This window comes from Phocoena phocoena, chromosome 1 (genome assembly GCF_963924675.1).
Source record: "Phocoena phocoena chromosome 1, mPhoPho1.1, whole genome shotgun sequence".
In the NCBI taxonomy this organism is placed as follows: Eukaryota; Metazoa; Chordata; class Mammalia; order Artiodactyla; family Phocoenidae; genus Phocoena; species Phocoena phocoena.
The window spans coordinates 19,475,734-19,489,288 of NC_089219.1; positions in this window are offsets into that span (position 1 = coordinate 19,475,734).

Sequence of the window (13,555 nt, forward strand, 5' to 3'; positions counted from 1 at the left end):
CTAGAGAGATGCCACCAAGTGCTACCAGGCCTGAGAAAACCAAGCCCCTTGAGCGCCAGATCAAGAGTTAGCAGACATTTGAGGCTGAGGCACTGGCCCCCACCTTGCCCTGCAGCAGGGAGGTGTGGGGGGCATCATTCATTCAGCTCCTCCCTCAGTGATGCATCATTTCTGGGGCCCCTTTGGGCTGGGCTTTGTGTGCAGGCTGAGGTTGGTGTGGGAGGGGAAGGCCACAGGGTGAGCCTCCCATTAGAAGCCCTTGCAAATCACACTCCTGGAGGAGTGGCACCTGCCCTGGAGCCACTCACAGTCTGTCCCAGAGCCTCTCACTCATCTGATCAATCTGAGGAATCTTATAAAATGCAGACTCCTGGGCCTGTTCCCAATCTGCTGGATCATAGTCTCAGAGCTGGCGTCCTAGAATCTGTATTTTTGCAAAGCGTAGAGCTCTGTCCGAGAAGCCAGCACTGAGAACCCCTGGCCTAGGGCCCTGGTGACTGCTAGTTGTTATGTTTCGGACTCTAGCAGGATGTCATCTTATTTCATCCTGGGACCCTCCGAAGGACACGCAATAAACGTGTGATGGTGATACCGGTGGGCTGCCCAGGGTTGTGGGCCCATGGAGGGGTGCACCTGGGGCTCCGCGGGTCTGCTGTGTGACCTTGAGCAGGTCACTGCCCTCTCTGGGCCTTGGCTCTGATGGTCTCTAAGGGCTGACACTTAGTGAGCCACCACTGGCCCCCAAGGGCTGCTCAAACACCCCCTGAGAGGAGCTGTTACTCCCAGCCTGGGAGGGAACCAGACTGATTGCCCAGGCATCTTTGGATTTCCCCCATTGACCCTCTGAAAAATGGGCACAAGCCATGGGGGCACCCTGAGCTAAACTGATCTCAGCGTTCTTGCACACCTGAGGGGAGAAAACTTTGCCAGCCCCGGAGCCCCTGCGCCTGAGGGCTCAGCTGGAGAGAAGTGAGGACCCCCGGCCCCTCCCCCCACCACGGGGAAGCCGAGATGGTGGGCGAGGAGCAGGTGCAGAAGCTTCCACTTTCTTAGAATCCCTGCGAGGCCTGGGTGGGGGAGCTCATTTACGGGAAAGGGGGATGGGGGGCTCGCTCTTCTCACCCGGCCCTGCCGGGGGGCGGCAAGTGCGTCAGCAGCCCCGGCTCCTGGCCTGCCTCCGGAAACGCCGCCCAGGGCTCAGTCACGAACCGGGCGGGCAGGCGGGGCAGCCAGAGCGCGAGGGGGAGTCAGGTGACCCGCGAGGCAGCTTGGCTGTGGGCCTGGAGGCTGCACCGGGGTGCAGGGTGAGGTCAACTTCCCCCTTCCCGGGCCTGTACCCCACGCCTGCTGCCTGGTGGGATGTCTCTCCAGCTGTCTGTCTGTCCGCTATTCCCCGGCCCACCACGGGCTCTGGACCTCTGCTGGGTTCCCATGGTGCCCGTGAGGCCTGCGTTCCCAGCAATGACCAGCCTCCAAGGGGGCTTCAGCTCAGGGTCCTGTGCGGGCGGGGTGTGGGGACCCCAGCCAGGACCTGGGAGGGGAGAACCCTGCCTCCCAACCCACCCTCCCCCACTTCTCTGCAGCTATTTAAAGCAAGTGGTGGCCGTGGGAAACTTCTTTAGATGTGTGGTTTCGTCTTCTCCAACACAGAGACCGGGCGTCTGCTCTCTCGGTCTGGTGAGTCATCCAGAGTGAGAAAAGCCTTTTTGTTTGGTGCTCTCTCGAGGCTATACGGTCTGAGAACCTGGCTCGATGGGGCCTTCCCTTGCTGGGACTCCTGGAAGGCCTTGGAAGTGCCTGGAGGGGCCCCTTTGTCCTGTCACCAGACCCAGGAAGCCCAAGGGCTGAAACGGGGTGGGGGGGGGGCCTGCCTGACTGGGAGGGTGCCGTCCTCAAAACTCATCACAGCCACCACCTCCTCCAAGAAGCCACCCCTGAGTCCTCCAGAACCTCGACCAATCTCCACCTTAGTGACTTGGTCCTCTGCCCTCAGTCTTCTCATCTCTGAAAAGGGTCAGTGAGTCCAAGCTTGCAGATCTGTGGGGAAATTAACTGCAGAACGTGTAGCACAGTGCCTGACACACAGTAGGTGCTCCATGGATGGGGTTTATAATTAATGAGAGTTGCTAATGTTTGTTGGGTGCTTATTTTACATGAATGATCGCATTTAATTTTCCTAACAACTCCAGGAAGTGCTTACTAGTATTATTCCAATTTTACAGATAAGGAAACTGAGGCACAGGGAGTCAAGTTACTTCCACGTTATCTCACAGCCAGTAAGTGCAAAGTGAGATTCAAACCCATGTGATGTGGCACCAGAGCCCGAGCCATTAATTACTGCGCCAGCCTGTCCCAGGAGCTTGGCAGACGGGGGCTGATGAAGATCTGGACTACAGGAGCTATGAAGAGCACGCCCCTTCTGCTCAGGGCCTTTGCACATGCTGTTTCCTCTGCCTAAGCACTGACTTTTCCCCCACTTGCCTGACCATATCCTCCTCAAGCTTGAGACCTCAGCTGGAAGGTCACTTCCTCCTGGAACCTTCCAGGATTGGCTCTGTTACGTGCCCTCACGGCACACAGCCCCTCTCTGCATACTAACCATAACTGCTTAAATCATGATTTGTGCAGTTTTCTGCCTGGGTCCCTGCCCAGACTGTGACTGTCCCCGGGATAGGGACGGGTCTGGCCCCTCATGGCTGCATCCCCAGGCGAGCACAGTACCTGGCACACAGTAGGTTTCCAAGGCTGTGGACTGAAGAAGTGCCACCAAGGCAGCCAGAGGCTGAGAGAAGCACAGAGCAGCATTTGCCCGGAAGGTTTTCCAGGAACCTCCCTTCTTCCCTTTGGTGACCTCTGGGAAAGGCAGGCCCTGGGACCTGCTGCTCACTGAGGGTTTAGAGTTGACAGGAGGGTCCCAGAGGCGCCGTGCGACAACTTTCCCAGGACAGCAGGTGGCTACCCCTCCATGGATGTGGGAATCCCTGGCTATTTGCTTACGGCACTGGAACTTTGGGGGAGTAAGAGAGGGGGAGCATGTGCTGTGCCCCCCACTCCCTGCCATTCTGGCAGTGGCTGAGGTCCCGAGAGAGAGGGGCATTCAGCTCTGTCGTTGGGGGCCCAGAGGTCGCCAGGGCCAGGGCGGACGGTGCTCATCACAGGATGGCGTTGGGGACAGAGAGAGGTTCCAGGGCAGAGGGGAGCACACAATCTTGGGTCTCCAGGGCATGGGGGAGCTGAGGCCCCCTGGGGGATGGATCTGAAGGCAAGGCTGTCCAGCCCTGGTTGAAGGTGCAGCAGTTCCTGTCTGCAGATGTCTGGCAGGTGCCTTGAGCACTGCCATGAATGCAGAAAGCCGTGGCCTCACACCCAGATCCAGCGGCCATGCCAGTGGGGGTGGGGGCAGCTTACCTGACCACAGGAGTAGCTGTGCCAGCAAAGGGGCCTCTTTCTGCTCGTGGAAGGAGCCACCGCCATAGCAGGCACACCGACAGGGGCAACGCAGTGATCAGGGGGTGTAGCCATGCCAGCAGGGAGCAGGGGAAGAAAGGACAGATGACCATGGGAGAGGTCACGCCGCCACCCACCAGGTAGGAATGGTTCAGAGGACCGGAGGGGCCACGCCAGCAAGAGCAGTGCAGCTGACCACGGACGCAAATATTCCCTTTGACACCAAATGCTCTGAATACCTCTGCAGATGCTTGGGGCTTGGGTGCCCACTGCCTGCCGTCTCTGCCGCCTCCTTCCCTGGCTTTCCCGGCTGCCTTGGGGGCCTTGTGAGGGGCAGCGCGAGCCTGTGGAGGCGCCAGGAGAGCTGATAGGAGGGACACCGCGGCCAGGAAGCTGGAGGATGGCAGGAGAGGGGCCCGGGCCGCTGGTCAGGCCCCAGAGAGAGTGAGGCCATTTTGGACATTGGTGTCAGCCCTCTCCCCGCCGTCACCCTCACTCTGCCCAGAGCACAGATGAGAACATGGGGGCTCAGGGACATCTGGGAACTTGAAAGCTGGGGTGAGGGGACCCAAAGCCCCAGCCGCAGGCCTCTCCACTTGGGTGAGATTTACCCCATTACTCGGATGCTCTTGGAAGGGGAGGGAGAAAGGGTGTACGGGGAGCAAAATGGGGCATGAGGAGTGGGTATGGCCGGCCTCTCCCCCTTGGGGCCTCAGTTTCCTGCATCTGTGAAACTAGGCACTCGGCCTCCGCCATCCCCCAGGGCGCTCCTAGCTGGTTGGTCTCACAGGAGGGGTGGCGTGTGGCCAGAACAGGCTGCTCCTCGCTGAGGACTTTGCAGCTCCATTACCCAAATGGAGGCCAGAGATGTGGAGTGACTGAGGCAAGGTCACACAGCAGCTCAGGAAGGTGGGAGAGGGGAGTTTCACTTGACTGGGGTGGGGGTGTGCTGGGGGCCCAGGCACCATGAAAATGGACGGAAGACTGTATGCAGCTGAGCCGCGCCGCCCGCAGCCTGCCTGATTGCCGCAATGCTCAGACATAGGAGGGGCCGTCTTCCCTGAGGCCGCAGCAGCCCACCTCATGCAGAAAGACACAGGTTCACTGAAAACTCATTTACTGTGAGCCTGTCTTCAGGATCATAGGTATCTCCCCGTTGTACAGAGAAGAAGGCTGAGGCCCAGCAAGGGCAAAGGACTCATCCCAGGTGCCCACCGCCCGAGGAGGTCAGGCCAGAGCAGCGTCCAGAATCCAGGTGTCCTAACTCGTGGTCCCCTGCCCTGGTGTCCCACCCCACCACCAGAAACGAAAGGATTTATCGAGGGCCCTGGAAGTCAGCTCTGGTCTGTCTGGAGCTGCTCAGGTCTGTCTCCAGCCAGATCTAATTCTGGCTTCAATTCCACCCCTGCCTTAGGTTTAGCCCTGCCAGCCCCAGGCACTGCCCGCTACCACCCAAGCAGCCCCTAGGAAAGCCCTGGAGAGACCAGGCCAGAGCTGAGCGCCAGCGCCCTGTTAGGCCTTGGCGGGGCCAAGAGCTGCCCTCTGGATCAACCTAAGGATGAGCCACCTGCAGTTCTTTCCCAGCCCTTTGCCGTCTGCAGAGCCAGGATTGCTCCTTCGAGAGCTCACTGCCTCGTGCCGGCCCAGAGAGTGAACAGATGAGAAGTCAGAGGCACCTGCTTGGCTGAAAAGCCACAGTTACCCCCAGCTCTTCTCTTGGTGCTGGGTTCAGCAGGCTGGGTCTTGTAAGAAAGGCAGAAATGCTTGAAAGAAAGTTCCCTGTGAATCGCTGAAGAGGAGCTTAGGAAAGATTTTGAGACAGCGAGGAGCTGGAGGTCGGTGGGGACAAGTCACCCGTCCTGGGTCGCACAGAGAGTTTGGGCTGAGCCAGCAGGGGAGGTCTGTCTGCTGTCCCCGACCCAGCACTGGCTCTGATCTGAGGCTGGAGCTGAGCTGACCAAGGCCCAGCTTGTGCATGACCCCAGGATGGTCTGTGCAGGTGAGGTCAGGAGCCTCTGTCCGCAGCTCGGAAGCTCTCCTGATTCAGAGCCACCCGCACCAGGTGAGGGAAATCCCAAGGCCAGACAGTTGTGGGAGTGTAACGCGCCCTCCTACCCCGCTTACATACCCCCCGCCCTTTGCATATGACTGGAAACGTCTGACCTGGGGCTCTGGCCGGATTCTAGTCCAGCGCAGACAAAAATTTCCCCTGTGGTTTGGAATGGATCGTAGCCATCATTTCCTGTGCCCCAAGGGAGGTGAGGGCGGGGTCGGGCACGGTTCCGGAAAGGGGGTGACCCCACCGTCAGGCTGTACAGAGACATGTGTGGGGCACTGGCATGAGAGTCTGCCAACTGAGGGTCCAGTTCCGGCCAGACCGCAGACTCGCTGTGACTTCCAGCAAATTCCACTCCTTTCTGGTCCTCTCAAATGAATGTCATTTTAGGGCACCTGTGGTTTTGAGTACTTTACTCTCCTGAAGGAACAGAAGGGGCACAAAAGAGACTGAGGCAGGGGGCATTGGGGAGGAGTGGGGCTTTGAGTCACAGAGAGATCTAAGATCAAATTCTGACTCTGCCACTTACTAGCTGGGTGGTCTTGGGCAAGTGACTTGGTCTCTCTGAGCCTCCGTCTCTGCATCCATAGTACTAATTATCACATGATTTGAGCTTTTCCTCTCTGCCACGGTGCCAAGTGATCACTTACAGACACTGCCCAACCACCCAGAAGGTAGGAGTTCTTTTTAAATCTTGTGGGCGATGAGGGAACGAGGCTTGGTGGGCCAGGATCTGAACTCCAACTATTTGACTCCAGATTCCATGGTCTTTAATGCCTGCCACACAAGAGGGGTCATTGTGAAGATTAGACAAGATAATCTGAGCAGATTTCCTCACTTGTTGTCCTTGACCTGTGACAGTTCTCATCATCGTGTCGTTATTGCTGTTCTCTGGCTCCACGTTTCCCGGTTAATGCCAATGCCATTCCTAAGTCCAGATGACCTCCCACTGCTTCTCTGTGCGGTGCCCACCTGCCTTGATCTGGGACACTCCCTCTGCCCTCTCTGTCCCCCAGTCCTCATGGCCGTGCCCATCACTGGGTGGGGGGCTGGGAGGGCCTCCTGAAGGCATTTGACTCAGCCACGTGCCCAGGACCACACAGAGGCTCTCAGCACGCGGAGACACCAGCCCCATTCCTACTGCACCTTCCATGTCAGCCGCCTCCAGACGCTGGGTAGCTGGGGCGCTGGGGACTGCTGAGCAGACCCGTTGCTTTGACACTTCCCTGAGGTGGGCTTTATCTGTAGGTGGAGCAGTTGGTTGCCTACAAGAGATTCGCTACCTTCCCTTGATGCCAAAAAGTCCCTCACTAGCCAGCCATCCTTTGGGGTCAAAGCCTATATATCCGGGGTGCACTAGTAAATTCTCCCAGGAAAGGGGTAGCTGGGATACTTAAGAGGGAATGAAGGGACTTCCCTGACTTCACCTTCCAATGCAGGGAGTGTGGGTTTGATCCCTGGTCGGGGAGCTAGGATCCCACATGCCTCCCTGCCAAAAAAACCAAACATAAAACAGAAGCAATATCGTAACAGATTCAATAAAGACTTTAAAAATGGTCCACATCAAAAAAATCTTTTAAAAAAGGAGGGAATGGGGGGTGTCCTGTGAGGAATGAGGCAGTCGGAGCCCAGGGAGGGGTCACTGAGGGCGCTCTGAGGTCTGCACCTCACCAGCCTGCCGGGTCCTTCACACACCCCTAGGCTCTGGGGTGAGCACAGGGGTTTGAAATTTGGGCAGAAAAGATAAAGATTTCTTTTCCCACGATTGTTCCCAGTACCCACCCCCTCATCTGGCTGGTTTGCTCATTTACTGAGCACCTGCCGGCTGCCAAGTGCTGCTGGCACCTGTGAGCCCACCTGAATCCCAGCGTGTCTCCCATGGGAGCATGCCCCACCTGAGCCCTGGGGTGTGGGGGGCGCTGGAGTGAAACTCAGAGGGGTCGTGGTTGTCACCAAAAGGGAGGCTGGCTGGTGGTCTTCAGCTGTGAAGTCAGCTTTGGGTTTTCGGTTGAGAATCACACCCACGTTCACAGCCCGCGGGAAGGAAGATGACTGGGGCCAGATTCTATGTTCTTTGGAAACACCACAGGGCGGTGAAAAGTTTTCCAGGCCCTGACCTCAAGCTGAACAGGCAAGATTTTAATCACTGAACTGTCATTAAGCATCTCCCACGACCTGGATCCAGCTTTGTAACCTGAGAACATCAGGAAGAGAAATACCCCGGCTCAGAGGCCCCGCCACCTACAGAGAATGTGACAGAACATTCGTCAAGCACTGACTTTGTGCCAAACATGCGTTGGCCTGTTTGGTTCTCAAACCTGTACCGTGACAGGTGCTGTGATTATCACTTTATAGGCGGGGAAGCCAAGCCTCAGAGATGTCAAGTGACGTAGCAATGGCCACACAGCCAGTGACCCAGATCTGCCCCTCCAAAGCTCAGGCTCAGAGCTGCTAAGCCACAGAGCCCCAGGCTCCTAGAGCCCACCTTCTCCTGCACCTGCAATGCCTCAGGAGCATTGCCCGGCCCAGCAGGACCTGGTAGCAAGACCAGAAGAGGAGCCCGTGGACCAGGAAGACCACACATCCCCTGCCCTCAGTGAGGGTTTAGGAAATGTCTGTTGACCAACGATCCTGTTTTTATAAGAACAAAACTGTGGGTACATGTGCATAAAATAGATACTGGAATAAAATGTACCCGAATGTTAGTTTGGAGGGGATAAAGAATGAATTTCTTTTTTCTTTTCTGCATAAATCTGTATTCTTCAAATTTGCTGCAAGATGTTGGAAGAAAAACGATAAAAGGGAAATCGGATACCTACGCCAGAGCTGTCCAACCGACTTGGGGCTCGGGGATTTCGGGGAGGGGTGGTCTGTGATGGCTGCAGATGGCCAGACAGGCTCGCCAGTGAGGTGGCCATTTGGCTTCACACCCAAGAGGGGACAAGGACCAGCGGCCGGTCTCCCAAGCGTGAGCATCTTGGGGTGTGGGGAGGTGGGGGAACACATAATAGTTCTGGGGGCTAGTGGGCAAGGAGGAGGACGTTGGGGCAGGCAGACCCTGGGTGCAGCTTTCCCTTTGGCTCAGGGCTTTCACTGGGGCAAGTCATTGCCTCTGTTAGCCTCAGTTTCTTCATCTGCAAAATGAAGCTCTGGAGGGCTGGCATAAGGACTAAATGAGATCTGTAAACAGACGGTCTGCCAGTCCCTGGCACACAGTAGGTGCTCAAGCACTGGCAGCTCTTGGTCATGTGTCTTTCCTTCCAGGCCTGAGCAGCTTTGGGGAAAAGCTCTGGCACCCCGCTGGGAGTTGGCTGCAGGGGAGTAGGGTCTAACCCTCTTGCTAAAGGTGAAGAATCTGAGGTTCAGGGAGGCGAGGAGGTAAAGACAGGATGGACTCCTCCCCCACCACACCCAGCTGCCTCTTCTAAGCTTCAGTTCCCCGTGCAGCTAGTGTGGGGCTCTGCTGCTCCAGGAGACCTGAATCCATTCTGTGCGTCCTAACATCTTCCCTGCGCCGGGCCCCTCCCCTCCTCCCGCCCGGCCTGGCCCAGGACCGGTGGAAGCCAGGAAGACTGGCCAAGTTCTCCTTCTCGCTCTCCTTCTGAGTCAGCACCCCTGCACCACGGAGGTGACTCAGTGGAGGCAAAGCCCCACACCGCACCCCAGCCATCCCTGAAGAGAGGAGCTTCGCCCCAGGGCTGGGTTTCCCAGCGGCCACCCTGCCCTGCCTGTGTCTCTCGGGCTCCCTGGGAAGAGGAGGCTGGAGGGATAGAGGAGGAGACAAGGAACGGGAGGGCGCCGTGCCGCGTCTTCCAGACCTCTGTCTGCTGCAGCCCCACCTGCTAAGTCTAGCGTGGAGACAGCAAGAAATCCAGGGCGCCCCGTTATTTGACATTTGTTCAGGTGCTCATTTGTCCAAAAAACATCTCCGAAGTGCCCACTTGGTGCCAGGTACTGGGCTGGGCTCGGGGGTGAGAGATGAATCAGACCGGGTGCCTGCTCCCCGGGGACTCCCAGGCTGCTAGAGGACACATTCATGGAAACAAGTAATTAAAGACATAATGAAACTCTTTGAGATAAAAATACACGAGGTCTGTGAGCGAACACAGAGGGGCCACTGAGATGAGAAACTTAGCGTTTTACGTAAATTTAACTAGAGGGAGGGCTCATGTATCCCCCAGAGTGGGGTGGGTGGTGGAAGGCCAGGGCAGGGTGTGACCCTGAGGGATGCTGAAGGTCCCACCCTCTGCCTGTGATCTTCCTTCCTGCCGCCAGCATTCCACTGTTCTTCTGGGAAGCGTTACCCCTATAAAATTCCGGACCAGGGAGAGGCCCCTCGCAATTCAGAAATCAGATTTGGATTCAAGGATCCATTTTTAGGCCTTGATCTGTAGCCCTCCTACTTTGTGACTGTGTGCACGTCACTTGTCTCCTGAGCCTCAGTTTTCTCATCTGCCAAGTGGAGGACTGGATTTGAAGATAATTAAAATGGCTAGTATTTGCAGAACATTTGCTGTGTACCAGGCATTGCACCAAATTCTTTGCATGTGTTACCTCGTTCAGTTCTTACATCCGCCCCATGAGGTAAGTACTTTTAATAGAAGAAACCTCTTATCGAATGAGAGCAAAACAAGTGGTCTGTTACTAGAAAAAAAATATTTAAAGCGGGACATCTTATGATACATAAAATAGGCATTACATCAAACATAACTCGTGTACAAGTTATATTTATTAGACGATCTTTGGCTGAAGGGCCAAGACTCTCTGAGACCTGGGCCTCTGGCCAAAGTCCTACCTTATTTTTCTTGCATAAAACAAACCTGTACAGCAGAGTTGACGGTCCCCGTTTGGGTTTCTTTCAAGTGGAGGGAGACTTAGAGATGCTTGTCAAGCAACCTGTAAGCAGAATCCTTCTGGATTTTTAAAAGCACCCCCCACCAAGTTTTAACCTACGCCTAATTCAACATGTTTCCAGTGGATTTTTTTTTTTGTTTTTTTTTTTTTTTGCGGTACGCGGGTCTCTCACCGTTGTGGCCTCTCCCGTTGCGGAGCACAGGCTCCGGACGCGCAGGCTCAGCGGCCGTGGCTCACAGGCCCAGCCGCTCCGCGGCATGTGGGATCTTCCCGGACCAGGGCACGAACCCGCGTCCCCTGCATCGGCAGGCGGACTCTCAACCACTGCGCCACCAGGGAAGCCCTCCAGTGGATTTTTAACTCTTGTTTTCCCCAGTCTTTTATGGTTGTCTTGCCCACACCTAACTGAGCATTGTTTTCTTTTTAGGACAGCTCTCCTTTCTTGGATCTTTCCAAGGCCCTTTCTTAGCTTTCAGAGACACACCAACTCTCTGTCCCACTCTCACTCATGTCGCATTGGTTTAGCAATTACAACTGGCAGCTACAGGTTCGGGGACAGGCCTCACCGAGCCAGCAGGAGGACCTTGATGGCACTGGGCAGTAGCCGGCCAGCCTGGGAACATTCGGAACATTGTGACACCCATTAGTCTGCCTTTCAAAGGAAAGGAGAATGTTTATAAATCCAGAGAATTCGTTGAATGGAGGCCAGTTAAGGCAGTCTAAACTGTTTTGTTCCTATTTTACAGGTGAGGAAACAGGTACATGAAGTCATTTCCCTGAGGCCACCCTAGGCTTGGCAGAGCTGGCGTTTGAACCTGGGCCTCTCTGGCTCCATGTCCTTCATCCCTACAGTCTGCTGCCTCTTTAACATTCTGAGACCCTGTGACCCTCTGGCTTCCCCGCTAGAGGATTAAAGGGTGTTGTGATCTCCCACATGGGATTTGAGGTGTATTTAAAAATCTCGAGCACCGTTCCTGTATTAAGAGTCAGGGGATAAGGAGTAAGGCGCCGTGTCTCCCTCAGGTCCATGTCCCCAAGCCCAGGGCTCAGGCCTACCTGTGCAGTTGGCTGGGAGCAGTTAGGGTGCGTTTGTCTTTTGGTGTGTCCCGAGGACCTGCTCTGGGGCAGGCGCGGGGCTCGTCCTGGGATATAACAGGGAGGAGAAGCAGCCGCCATCGCTGCCCTCAGAGCTCAGTGTCTGGCGGGATCCTTCCAATGCCTCCCATGTCCAAGCCTCCTCTGGCTCAGACTTCCTCTGGGGGCCACTGTGGATGCCACCGACAACCTCTCTGAGCCTCAGTGCGAGTGAGAAGGCCTCGCGGCAGACCCTCCGTAGGCAGCTCCCCTGAGGGCCCAGCACACAGCAGGGCCGGGAGGTGCTCAGCTGTGGACAGGGGACCGGGCGGGCAGCCCTGCGCAACTTCCGACCGTTGGTGGCTGTGGAGAGGGACGCGGTGAACAGGGGAAATGAAAAGAGGCCAGACGCCGTCCAGGCCGCAGCACGCGAGGGGCACCTCACTAGGCCGCCCGTCCCCTCCCAGGCTCAGAAAGGGGAAGGCGGCCCAGACCGGGAAGTGGTCGGCCTCTGATGACCACCCCACGGGGACCGCACCAGCCCAAGCAGGAAGTGGTCACCCCTTCCCACCCTCCACCCCAAGCCGGTCCTCCCTGAGCTCACACTTGGGAAACAGCTGGGCCCAAAAGTCCCTGTTTTCTGGTCTGTTCTGGGAGCCGGCTTGATTCTTAGAAACCCAGCTCAGCCTGGGGCCACTGACTCTGTGGCTGGGGGTCTGCAGACCTGGCTTCTCGTCCCAGCTCTGCCACTTCCTTGCGCTGAGGCCTTGGCCAAGTTGCTTCCCTGTCTGGACCTGTTCCCCATCTGTGAAATGGGGTGATAATCCCCCACCTGCTGCCTCGGAGAATAAACATGGACAGTCCTAAAAGGTCAGGGCTGGAAAGTCCCCCAGGGCTCCTCTGGTCCAATATCTTTTCACGGATGAGGAAGCTGAGTCTGGAGAGGGAAGGGGATTGATCCTCTTCCCACAGCCAGGGAGTAGCAGGGGTTTCTGAGGTTTTGGAAAGAGCACTGGATTGGGAGCCAGGACTAGGTCCAAGGCTTCACTCAGCCCCTTCCTTGCGGTGGGACCTTGGTCAAGTCAATCAGCCTTTCTGAGCCGTTTTCTGCAGTGACAGAACTAGCCTTACTTCCCAGGGTTCTGGTGGGGCTTACCTATAATGATGCACGTGGGGATGCTTTGCAAAATGTAATGCCCTGTGACCGTGAACAGCTTTTTAACTAAGGTGGAATCAGACTGGAACCCAGATCTCATGTTTCCTGCTTTTTGCTGGCCCCTGCTCGAGGCTCCATGTACAGGGAGTGCGGTCTGGGCCCCAGGAAGCTGCCTGGGGAGAGGACTCCTTTCGCTTTTCTCCCCTCACTTGGGTATAGGTAGCTAATCTCTTTCCCTGATTCCACTGAGTCACTGGAGGCCATGCTCCGGGAGGGGCCAGGTGTGAACTCACTTTGTCCACATCAGTAGCCAGAGATGCTGTTACCACCAACACCCACCCCTTAGCTTGTGGCTTCTACCCACCAACTCCTCCTTTCCTGTAGGGCCCTCCTAGGACCCTGAGCCCAAGCAGATTCTGTGGTGGGGGCCAGAGGAATGGGCAGCCTGGATCAGACACGGGCAGCCCCCTGGTGCCACCTAGCACAGGCCACCCAGGCCCAGCTTGGACTTCAGGAGAGAGGGCCTCAGACCAGGGAGTCCTGGATGACGGGGCTGGCAGAGGGGTTAGAGATTAGCCTATCCAGGGGACAGAACTGGGGTCCACGGACCTGAAGAAGAGCTGGAAACCCCCAGATCACACAGAGACTTGTGGTTATGTGGGCGGTTGTGTGTGTATGCGTGTGTGTGGTTGTGTGTACGTGTGTGTGGAGCTTTGGTTGCGTGTGTGTGTGGTTGTGTATGTGTCTGCATTTCCTGAGGGGGGTGGTCCAGATTTCATTAAATTTTCAAAGCACAATTTTAAAGGTCAGGACCAATGTGCTTTCTACCCTTTCCCATTTCACAGAAGAAGAAACTGAAGCAGAGAGACATGAAGTGTCTCACAGCCTTTATAAGCAGGATGAGGTGGGGTACTTAGTGCTTCGATTATGACCTCCTTTTCCTGACTCAAAAATAGTTCCTAGGAAGT